Here is an 11,255-nt window from a genome sequence, read left to right on the forward strand (position 1 = left end):
TGAAAATGGGATTGAGGGTCCTCAGTCTTCGTCACTCTTGAAAATATTATCCAATAGCTTAATTCATGACCCCTTATTCCCAAGGGATCCCAAAGAGTTTTACCATCTATGATCCAAATCTTCTTCCTCTTTGTGGGGCGGTTACTTCTGGAGCAAGTCAGAGTAGTCCCAAGGCTGCTCCAGCTTGCACCAAGCCCTGGCTGCCCCAGGAGTGGAGATGAAGGGGGTACGAGAAGGGATATAAAGACACCTAACTAGCATAGATGAGGCACATAAAGCCTCTTGGTGCTACTGCACTATAAAAGTGATAACCAGTAAATGCAAGAAACACATCACCATCCATGAAATGCAGCCACCTCTGGGGTGGAACATGGTAAGTGTGTAAGACCTCAAGGCAATGCTACATAGTGGCTTAGGGCAAGAAATGGTTACATGGAGATGAAAAAGAGACAATTTCTGACTGAACTGGGGCTTTGGGGGAGTGTGTGTGTGTGTGTGTGTGTGTGTGTGTGTGTACGGGGAATCTCAGACAGTGGAAGCAAGCAGGGGCAGTGGCAACAGAGTAAGGGAAGAGATTAAAATACCCAGTGGGAGGATATTGAGTCAAACCTGCCACGGCTGCCAACCAAGAACTTTGTGACCTCTGTGTCACTGCTCATAGAGACATACTCACTCAGTGTCAGTTTCATAAAGCATCCATTTGTACCTTCTGGGAACAGTTACAAAAGAAAACTCTCTCCGCTTTGTCAGACCTTTTTAATATTTACTTCAACGCTCAGCCAAGCTACTTGCTGTTCCCACACAGCCAACAAAGGCAGGGCAAGTGCCTGGGGACTCAAAGTACCAGTGAGAGGACAAAACCCTACCCCACTGCCGTGGTTAAAGGCACAGACAGAGCCTGTAGCTGTGAGAGTTAAATTCACCTTGTGCACGGGGCCAGCACAAGCCAGTGGTGCACAGGCCTTTGCGGGACTTAAATGGTGCATAGTACTTGTTCCATCTCCCTGCACATGGTGAATTTCACCCTGAGAGTGACATTGGAAGAAGGGATGAAGAAGACCAGCAAGACTGGATCTGTCTTTGTATTAGCACCTCCTTGCACGGATTATGATTATTTGCACCACGGGCTTCAGCTGAGATCAGGGCTGTTGTACTGGCCACTGTAGGAACACACAATGAGAGGCAGTCCCTGCCCCGAGCAATTACAGCATAAGTGATAGATAGATTAAAGGGGAGTGGAAACGGCGGCACAGAGAGGCAAAGTGACTTGCTCAAGGTCACAGAACAGGGCAGTGGCAGAGCTGGGGATAGCCCCCCAGCACTTCTGGATCCCAGGGAAGGGCTCTATCCATTGCGCCTTTATTATTGATAACAAGACGCCGTCTATACCTGACTGCACATTGCACTTATTTCCTTGGGGTATGGCAGGGAGGGTTAAGACAGGATCACTGGATCCTTTGGAATCTGGTTCACACCAGTGATGGGGAGAGAGGATGTGAACCTTTAGGGCTGGTAATCAGGTCCTTTTTGGGAACAATAATCACCTTGAAAGCTACCTTTACAGTTCACATACCCTCCAGAGAACAGTACACTGAAATGGAACAAGGTTACAGTTGATAACCATCCGAGAAATAGTTCGATGTTGCAACATCAGCCACTTTAGATTGTAAACTCTTCAGGGCAGGGACTGTCCTTGTTCTATATCTGTACAGTGCCTAGCACAACGGGGCCTTGGCTTCTAGGCAACTGTTTCTCAATTGGCGCTGGTCCATGGCAGCCTCCTTGCCATTTCCCTGACGCAGTTAAGGAACGCAGCAAGCCGGTCCTTGGTATCGAAAAGGTGGAGAAACACTGCTGGTGACAATACCTGAAAGCCAGCAAACAACAGCATTGTGTCACAGGTGACAGGGTTGTCAGGTACCGTCCTCAGCTGCATTTCACATGCATTCTCTGTTTTATGCCAATAACCGTCTGAACAATGAGCCGACATGAACTGCATGCTGAAGCGCTTTGAACAGACGGAGATTTCACATCCCTTTCACACTTATGTAATGCCACGGACTGCAAAAGGAGTTACTCCTGATTTAGGTGTACTTAGCACTAGGGAGATGAGAATCAGGTCCATCCTGCAAATCTGAAGGCAGTGGCTTGGACGCGTTGGCTCCATAATCTGTAGACAAGATATTCCGAGTGGCTTATCCGTGTCCCATGCCTTGGATCATTCAGCCACGCTGGAGACCACATGGTTTGAGGGGATATCAGTCTGTACGCACAGACACCTGCCATTTTCACAGCTTCGCACATCCTGCTGTTGCTTCCAAGGCAACAAGAAAGCTGAGAAGTCTAGATTGTATTGTACCGAAAGAAACAGGTGAGCAAACTAGGAAATGGACTCGAGGAGCCGTTATATCAGGAGTAGTTACACTGCTGGGTGTTGTTATAAGCTAACACTGACTCACTGAAATAGAAGTCAGCTGGGAGAATTCCTTAAGAGTGTCTGGCTGGGGGGGCAGGAAGCTTCTTGGGCCCAAATCTCATTTACATAAGAATGGCCAGACTGGGTCAGACCAAATGTACATGTAGCCCGGTATTCTGTCTTCCAACAGTGGCCAATGGCAGGTGCCCCAGAGGGAATTAACAGAACAGGGAACCATCTAGTGATCCATCCCCTGTCACCCAATCCCAGCTTCTGGCAAACAGAGGCTAGGGACACCATCCCTGCCCATCCTGGCTAATAGCCACTGATGGACCTATCCTCCATGAACGTATCTAGTTCTTTTTTGAACCCTCTTATAGTCTTGGAGAATTCACAAGGTTGCCTGTGCGTTGTATGAAAAAATACTTCCTTTTGTTTGTTTTAAACCTGTTGCCTATTAATTTCATTTGGTGGCCCCTACTTCTTGTGTTATGAGAAGGAGTAAATCACACTTCCTGATTTACTATCTCCACACCTGTCACGAATTTATAGACCCTCCTTAGTTGTCTTTTTCCCAAGCTGAAAAGTCCCCATCTTATTAATCTCTCCTCATATGGCAGACGCTCCATGCCCCTAATAATTTTTGTTGCCCTTTTCTGAACCTTTTCCAATTCCAATATATCTTTTTGGAGATGGGGTAATCACATCTGCATGCAGTATTCAAGATGTGGGCGTACCATGGATTTATATAGAAGTAATATGATATTTTCTGTCTTATGATCTATCCCTTTCCTAATGATTCCCAGCATTCTGTTCACTTTTTTGCCTGCCACTGCACACTGAGTGGATGTTTTCAGAGAACTAGCCACAATGACTCCAAGATCTCTTTCTTGAGTGGTAACAGCTAATTTAGACCCCATCATTTTATATGTATAGTTGGGATTATGTTTTCCAATGTGCATTACTTTGCATTTATCAACACTGAATTTCATCTGCCATTTTGTTGTCCATTCACCCAGTTTTAAGGAATCCTTTTGTAGCTCTTTGCAGTCTGCCTGGGACTGAACTATCTTGAGTAGTTTTGTATCATCTGCAAATTTTGCCACCTCACTGTTTACCCCTTTTTCCAGATCATTTATGAATATGTTGACTAGGACTGGTCCCAGTACAGACCCCTGGGAGACACCACTATTTACCTCTCTCCATTCTGAAAACTGACCATTTATTCCTACACTCTGTTTCCTATCTTTTAACCAGTTACCAATCCATGAGAGGACCTTCCCTCTTATCCCGTGACTGCTTACTTTGCTTAATAGCCCTTGGTGAGGGACCTTGTCAAAGGCTTTCTGAAAATCTAAATACACTATATCTACTGGATCCCCCTTGTCCACATGTTTGTTGACCCCCTCAAAGAATTCTAGTAGATTGGTGAGGCATGATTTCTCTTTACAAAAGCCATGTTGAGTATTCCCCAAGAAATTATGTTCATCTATGTGTCTGTCAGTTTTGTTCTTTACTATCGTTTCAACCAGTTTGCCAGGTACTGAAGTCAGGTTTATGCCTGTAATTGCCGGGGTCACCTCTGGAGCCCTTTTTAAAAATTGGTGTCACATTAGCTACCCTCAGGTCATCTGGTACAAGAGCTGATTTAAATGACAGGTTACAGACGACAGTTAGTAGTTCTGCAATTTCACATTTGAGTTCGTTCAGAACTCTTGGGTGTCTTATGGCATTGCTACGGAAAGAGAGCTTCAAGGCTCATTTCACATTCATGCATCTATGGGCTACCAAAGAAGATGCATGAATGTGATCGGAGCTCCCTGCTTTAAATATTACACTGAGTAAAAGCTCCCTTGTACGCCACTATCACCTTAAAGTGTCTGATCTGAAGCCCACTGAAATCAACGGAATGATCCTCATTAACTTCAGTGGGTTTTGGATCAGGACCAAAGAAAACAGGAATTTTGCAACTCCAGTTGTACCTTCCTGAGCAGCAATGGAGGGTAACGAACAAGGCTGTTTCCCAGCAGGTGCATATGTCATGAAGGATAATTAAAATATAGCTAATAAGACTGGGGAACTCTGGGGTCTCAGTAAGTCTCCATGAGCCTTTTAGATCTGATGCTTTTGAATTGCTTCAGCAAGAAATCTACCCATTATTTGAATCTTCCAATTAGGCAATAGCTTGTTTGAGAACGGCTGAGGATTCTCTCCCCTTATAATTTTAAGCCTCCCCTTTCTGCACATCTTTGTACAGATGATTGTTCTTTATCCTTAAGTTATAGCCCTGTATGTCCCCAAGTTTTAGTAGGGATGAAGCGTACTCCACCTCCTAAGTTAGCAGTGCCATTAACTTATCTCGTGTCCACCCCCTGATTTGTAAGGTACACTTGTTTTGCACCACTGTGACACAAGAAGTCACCATTTTTCCACTTACACAAGTTTTCCAACCAACTCACACTTAACAATGTAACCGGACATGATTGTTCAGGTAACTGCTCAATTTGCCCCAGACACATCCGTAGGAGTCAGACCTGTTTCCATCAGCACTGGATCTGGTTAATCAAGTTTAAAGCCCATTAGCCAAACTCATCCCTGGTGTAACTCTGCTGCCAGGAATAGAGTTACATCGAGACTAACTCTGGCTCCAGGACGGTAAGAGGCAGCAATGAATTCTGGCAGCTATCTAAGGGTTTGGTGGAGCAAAAACTAAATGCAAACTGTCAGCACTGTCATCTTCATGCATCTGAACAAAGTGGAGGCAAGGCAATGGAAACGTATAGATTAGATGATGCTTTTGACAGCTGGTCTTGCAAAATGAGACATTTGCACAAACGACCAAACAGATTCTACCAAGCACCATCCTGAAGACGGACCTGCAACTTCAGGGACGCATCCAACTTGCGGGACTCTCAGAGATTCTTGCTGGATAGCCACATGCATTGCTGTCATGCTACAGATGAGCACCACACATGACAAGGGGAGAAACCACATTTAGCAGGAAGCGCAGCACTGCTTTATGCTGATTTAGAATCAGGACCGAGAGTTCTGCGACCACAATACAGTCAAATCCAAAGTGCAGGCATTAATGCTGCAGCTGGAGTGGTTGCTGGAATCATCTGTTAGGATTAGAAGCAAGGGATGACATGCTCAATTTCCTGTGATTGCAAGGGAGAGTCTCGGTACTTCCCAGCAGCTAGTAGCAGAGAGGAAGGGGATGAGAAAAACCACAGAAGAGAATACAAGACAGGACTTTTATCTGTTTGGGATTAGAGTAAAATAAATCCAGGATTATTCTGTGTGTGAACAGATGAGATATGTTTATGGAGAGTGGCTTCAGAGGGGTAGCCGTGTTAGTCTGTATCAGCCAAAACAACAAGGAGTCCTTGTGGCACCTTAGAGACTAACAAATTTATTTGGGCATAAGCTTTCGTGGGCTAGAACCCACTTCATCAGATGCATGGAGTGGAAAATACAGGAGCAGGTATAAATACATGAAAAGATGGGAGTTGCCTTACCAAGTGTGAGGTCAGTCTAACGAGACAGTTCAATTAACAGTAGGATACCAAGGGAGGCAAAATAACTTTTGTAGTGGTAATTTTCCATTAGGCAAATTTTCAGCTAGACTAGAGCGGACTCCTACACTAGCCATCCCCAGCTACAGTGCAGGGAATGATTCATGGATGACAGCAGGGTCTTCATTTAACCATATAGCTGCATTGTTGGTGGCCAAATACGTGGCTGTTGAATCCAAAATTACAGGCCGCTCTCACTTGAGTGGAAAGAGAATTGGTATTAGCCCTAGATAGTGCAGAGGATTTGTCATACCATACCAAGCCATCCTGCCCAGAGCAGGGGCCATTTCGAGATGTTTCAAGAGAAGGTGAAAAGTGGGTATGCAACGTATCAGCTAAATGTGTCATCTCTCTCTCTAACGGCTGGTCATCAGAGGATAAGAACCTACAACTACTGCCAGCTAAGGGAGTTACTCCTTTAGCTCAGAGTTTAGAGGCTTGTGCTCTAAAATTGAAGCTGCAGGGCTCTCTCCCTACTAATGATTCATGGTGGGAGATTATGCAACTTACATCCTCCATTCTCAAGAGGGCAAGATGCTTGTAAGGCAATCAACACTTAACTGGATGAGTATACAAGAGACCTGTTAGAGAACAGCCGTGCACTACAATGGGGTTGTATCCTGTAAGGTGATCAGCACCCTCAGCCATCACTGGGGTTCCCAGTCTGCAAGTTCACTGCCTTGGAGTGCATGAATTAATTTGGGAGGGCACCCACTAGCGAGGACCTGGGATCTGCTACCGCTCAAGGGGAGGGCCTATATTTCTGGAGCTTGTTGGAAAATTTAGATGAAACATTTTTGGGGAGGGAGTGGCAAATTTGGCGATTTGTTGCAATCTAAACATTCCACAGAGATGCGCTGATTTGGACAAAATTACAATGGAGTCCAGGCAGGTTCCCTGCCAGTTTGCCTGCCTAACTCCTCGACAAGCTGCCTGGCACGCTGCTGGGGAGCCTTCGTATCCAAGCTCCCAGCTGCTGGTGGGGAACTGGGAGCCGGGAAGCCCTGGGAGCTCATGGATCCTCAGCAGCCTGCCAGGTTCGGGGCTCCCATCCCAAGGAGGGTTTTGAAATTTTGGGAGTTTTATTCTGACTTGGAATGAAACCAAATGTCAAAACCCTCCGTGAAATGGAATTACTGCCCTGCCCTAGAGTCGAAGGACCTGAGTTGTTGTCGCGCTTCCCCAGGGGGTGCAAGTCGTTCAGGGTGGGATCTTTAGAGCAGAGCTAGTTGCCCACATCACATGAAAATCCAATGTGAGCTAAGTGCCCAACTCCTTAAGCTCCTTTGAAAAAGCCCCACCTTAGTAACTGTTCATTGGCCGCAGCACAAACGCTTGTAAGCAGCCTTCACAGGAGCAGCCCTAGTCTGCCTAAGTCATGCCAGGAATAATGCCCCCTTGTAAGGGCCTATTAGGACCATATGGGGTCAGTCTCATTGTACAGGTCTCACTTAGATAAAACTACATTGTTAAGACTCTCATTCCTAAGGTGGGGGGGGGGGGAACATTAGGAAGAAAGTGATCTACCTAGGAGTTCATGTAGGCAGATCATCACCGCCACTTGTATTAATTAGCATACATCACTACCCTGGTAACAGACACTGAAAATAACTGATGAATCCCAGGCCAGCTAAGGTAGATGGTGGGGGGGGGGGGGTGAGTAATTGACGTGTCTGACACTATTGTCAGCTCCATGGTGAATACAAAGAGGTGCTTAAGCTGCACAAGGTTTCCTCCCTCTTAGATGCTTCACTGGAGGTCTTGTGTGACAAGAGGTCACATTTGCTCATGATCTGCGTCACGCTGCGGAGGTCTCTGTTAAAGTTTTGCTCAAGAGTGTGGTTGAAGGTAGGGTGCAAATTGCTTTGTGGTATCTGCTAGAGGAGCAAGCAAATCCTTATGGAGTGTGTTACCCGTTCGGTTTACAGGCAGTGTGAACGTGGCGAGGAACACAGGCTGTTTCCCTTGTGGTGGTTGTGTTTTTAGAGTTTAAGGTTTGGCGGGGGTGGGGGAGTGTTTTGGTACAACCTTAACTGCCACTAAACAAAATCCTTTTTAGTTTTTAACAATCGTCTTGTCCGACCGCCTGCATAACGCAGGCCATATCATTTCACAAAGTAATTCCTGTCTCGTCCATATTCACGTCACTTACCATTTAAAATGGTTACTAGTTCACCACAGTGCACAGAGCCTAACTCTCCTGTACATTTTCATGAGATGGCAAATTATGCATTTTTTAAAATCAACGAATGATGCCTTAAGGGCATAAGGCCTGGTATAAAGAGGATGGTGATCGATTTTTCTCCATGTCCCTTGAAGGTAGGACAAGAAGTAATTGGCTTGATCTGCAGCAAAGGAGATTTAAGTTAAATATTAGGGGGAAAAATTCCAACTCCAAGGGGAGTTAAGCTCTGGAATAGGCTTCCAAGAGAGGTTGTGGAATCCTCGTCACTGGAGGATTTAAAGACAGGCTGGACAAACACCCGTCAGGGATGGTCTAGGTTTACTTGGTCCTACCTCAGCACAGGGGGCTGGATTTGATGATCTCTAGAGGTCCTTTCCAGCCCTGCATCTCTGTGATTGTCCCTGAAGTCATTTGACCAGGGACAATGGTAGAATTGACCAAAGAACACATTACTGAGCACACTAGAAAACTCCCATTGCTAGCGGCTGCTTTTGAAATCGTTTTACCGTGCTGGCAACGTACTGTTTGTACTGACACACAGATATATGCCAATCTTAGACACACAATCGCAGGGATTTATTGTTCTAACCTTAATAGCCAGATCCTGAGCTGGGGTCAATCAGCGCAGCCCCAAAGGGGTCAGTGGAGCTAGACAGAGTTACACTCGCTGACCATCTGGCCCATATATTCCCATTTTCAAACATCCCTGCTCTCTGCCTTTAGTGCCATTTAATCCATGTTTTCATGCAGCAAAATGATGCCCTCATCATGGCTTTCTAGGGTGACCAGATGTCCCGATTTTGGGGTCTTTTTCTTATATAGGCTCCTATTATCCCCCACCCCCATCCCGATTTTCCACATTTGCTGTCTGGTCACCCTATGGCTTTCTTCATCTCACCGCTCGGGAAATTACTTGCTTGAACTGTGTCTGCGCTCAGATCCTTTTGTCTCATGTCGACCGAGATCCTGTCCAGTTTGCTTGCTACGTCCCATACAATAGCCAGTTTGCAACAAAGGCTTGGGGACAAATCCTCGGCTGGTGTACATCGATGGAGTTACGCCATTTACACCAGCTGAGGATTTGGCCCTAGGAGTACGTAGGAGGTTGTCTAAGGGATTGATTATTAGGGAATAAACTCCTACATAGCGACAAGGAGAAGCTGGGGTGGGGATGAACAAAGCAAACCTAATTTACATGTTGTAAAAAATGTATGCTGCACTCAGACCTGCATAAAGCACGCAGCCAAGTCTTGATTGCCAGGCAGTGGGCTGCAACTGATGGAAGAAGAAAAGGAGTACTTGTGGCACCTTAGAGACTAACCTCAGGTGCCACAAGTCCTCCTTTTCTTTTTGCGAATACAGACTAACACGGCTGCTACTCTGAAACTGATGGAAGGTCATCAGAAGCTATGGGGCCAGTTATCCCCCATGAGCGTGATCATGCACATCTGGGCTGCGATAACTGTGTGCCAACAACATTAGAAAGCAAAATAGTCACTGCAAAAGGCCACGTGGCTGTACACACTGTTACAGCAATGCCGAGTGCTCATAGATCTACTTTGTAGGTCAGCTGGAGTTTAAATAGCCCACAGCCTTCCCTCCTTCCTCATTCAAGGAGAAGGGGAAGTGTTATTAAACAAGAGAAAATGTTTGGGCCAGATTAACTCCAGGGTCTAGACTGGCAGACGCCAGCACGTGCCCTGCGACAGGATCTCCACTGCGGCACTGCAAAGTGCCGGCAACGCAGGGGTTAAAGTCGACAGAGGAGCGCTCTCCTTCCGCCCCCCTGGCTTGGATAAGCAGCATTCCCTCCCCCTGCTGCTGCCCCCTTTCCAGGCTGGTGATGCCACCTCCCCCCATTTCATTCTGCTTTGATGGGGGCAACCTCCTTCCCACGCGGCGGCCGGCAGGCATCAGCGCCACCCCTGGGTTGGGGACGTGGGAAGGGCCGCACTGATTGAGAGCCAGTTCCGTGGGGGAAAAGGCCACCTGGTGGTGGCTCTTCAGTTCGGTGCAGTACCTCCTTGCTGACACGGGAGGGCTAACGTGCATGTGGAAATCTGGCCCGTTGGCCTCTTTCTGCATTGCCTTGCATGACCCCAAGGCCTTTCTACTGCCGTCATTGCTGGTCCTGCACTCCCCCTCACCTTGTATGGAGCCTAGACTCCCTCAGGTTCTCCTCGCACCTCCGCCAGATCAACGTATGCACCCCTAGAATCATAGAAGATTAGGGTTGGAAGAGACCTCAGGAGGTCATCTAGTCCAACCCCCTGCTCAAAGCAGGACCAGCCCCAACTAACTCATCCCAGCCAGGGCTTTGTCAAGCTGGGCCTTAAAAACCTCAAAGGATGGAGATTCCACCACCTCCCTAGGTAACCCATTCCAGCGCTTCACCACCCTCCTAGTGAAATAGTGTTTCCTAATATCCAACCGAGACCTCCCCCACTGCACCTTGAGACCATTGCTCCCTGTTCTGACCAAGCTTCACGCCAATTAGCAGGGCTCTGCGCTGCAGGCCACGGATCTTCTCCTCCGGCCTCTGCCCTCCCCCGCCCCTTGTTGGGGGAATGTCAGAGGCGTGTTTGAAGCTGTGTGTCGCAGGTGCGAGGGGGTTATGGAGGGAGGGCTGCTTTCAGAACCACCTGCGTTGTATGTCCCTCCGCCGTGAACTCCGGAAACGCTCTCAGTTACGGCTTTAGCCATGATTTAAATTGAAATTGTAGGGATCACTCAAAGGAGTAACAGACTCCTCAGTGTGTCAGGGCATTGATCTGGCCACAGGGCATGACTAGATTCAGCCCCCTTTGTCTTGCAGGAGTAAGTAAATTCAGTGGGGCCGTACTGACAGCCTGGGAACCTGAAAATCTCAAGCCACCTAACAGGGACAGCATGCTCAGTGTGTCAGCAAGCTGCTGAACCCCCTCAGGCCTCTACCAATATGCCTCATGCCTGCCCCAGAGGGACCCCTTCTCTTCCCTCCTCAGGGTGGGATCAATGGCTGCTCTGGAGCCTTGGATTCTCAAGACACTGTTGTGGTGATAGCTGCTTGGGTAAAGGGGACACTTTTACATAGGAAGCC

Source organism: Natator depressus, chromosome 26 (assembly GCF_965152275.1).
Source record: "Natator depressus isolate rNatDep1 chromosome 26, rNatDep2.hap1, whole genome shotgun sequence".
NCBI classification, from domain to species: domain Eukaryota; kingdom Metazoa; phylum Chordata; order Testudines; family Cheloniidae; genus Natator; species Natator depressus.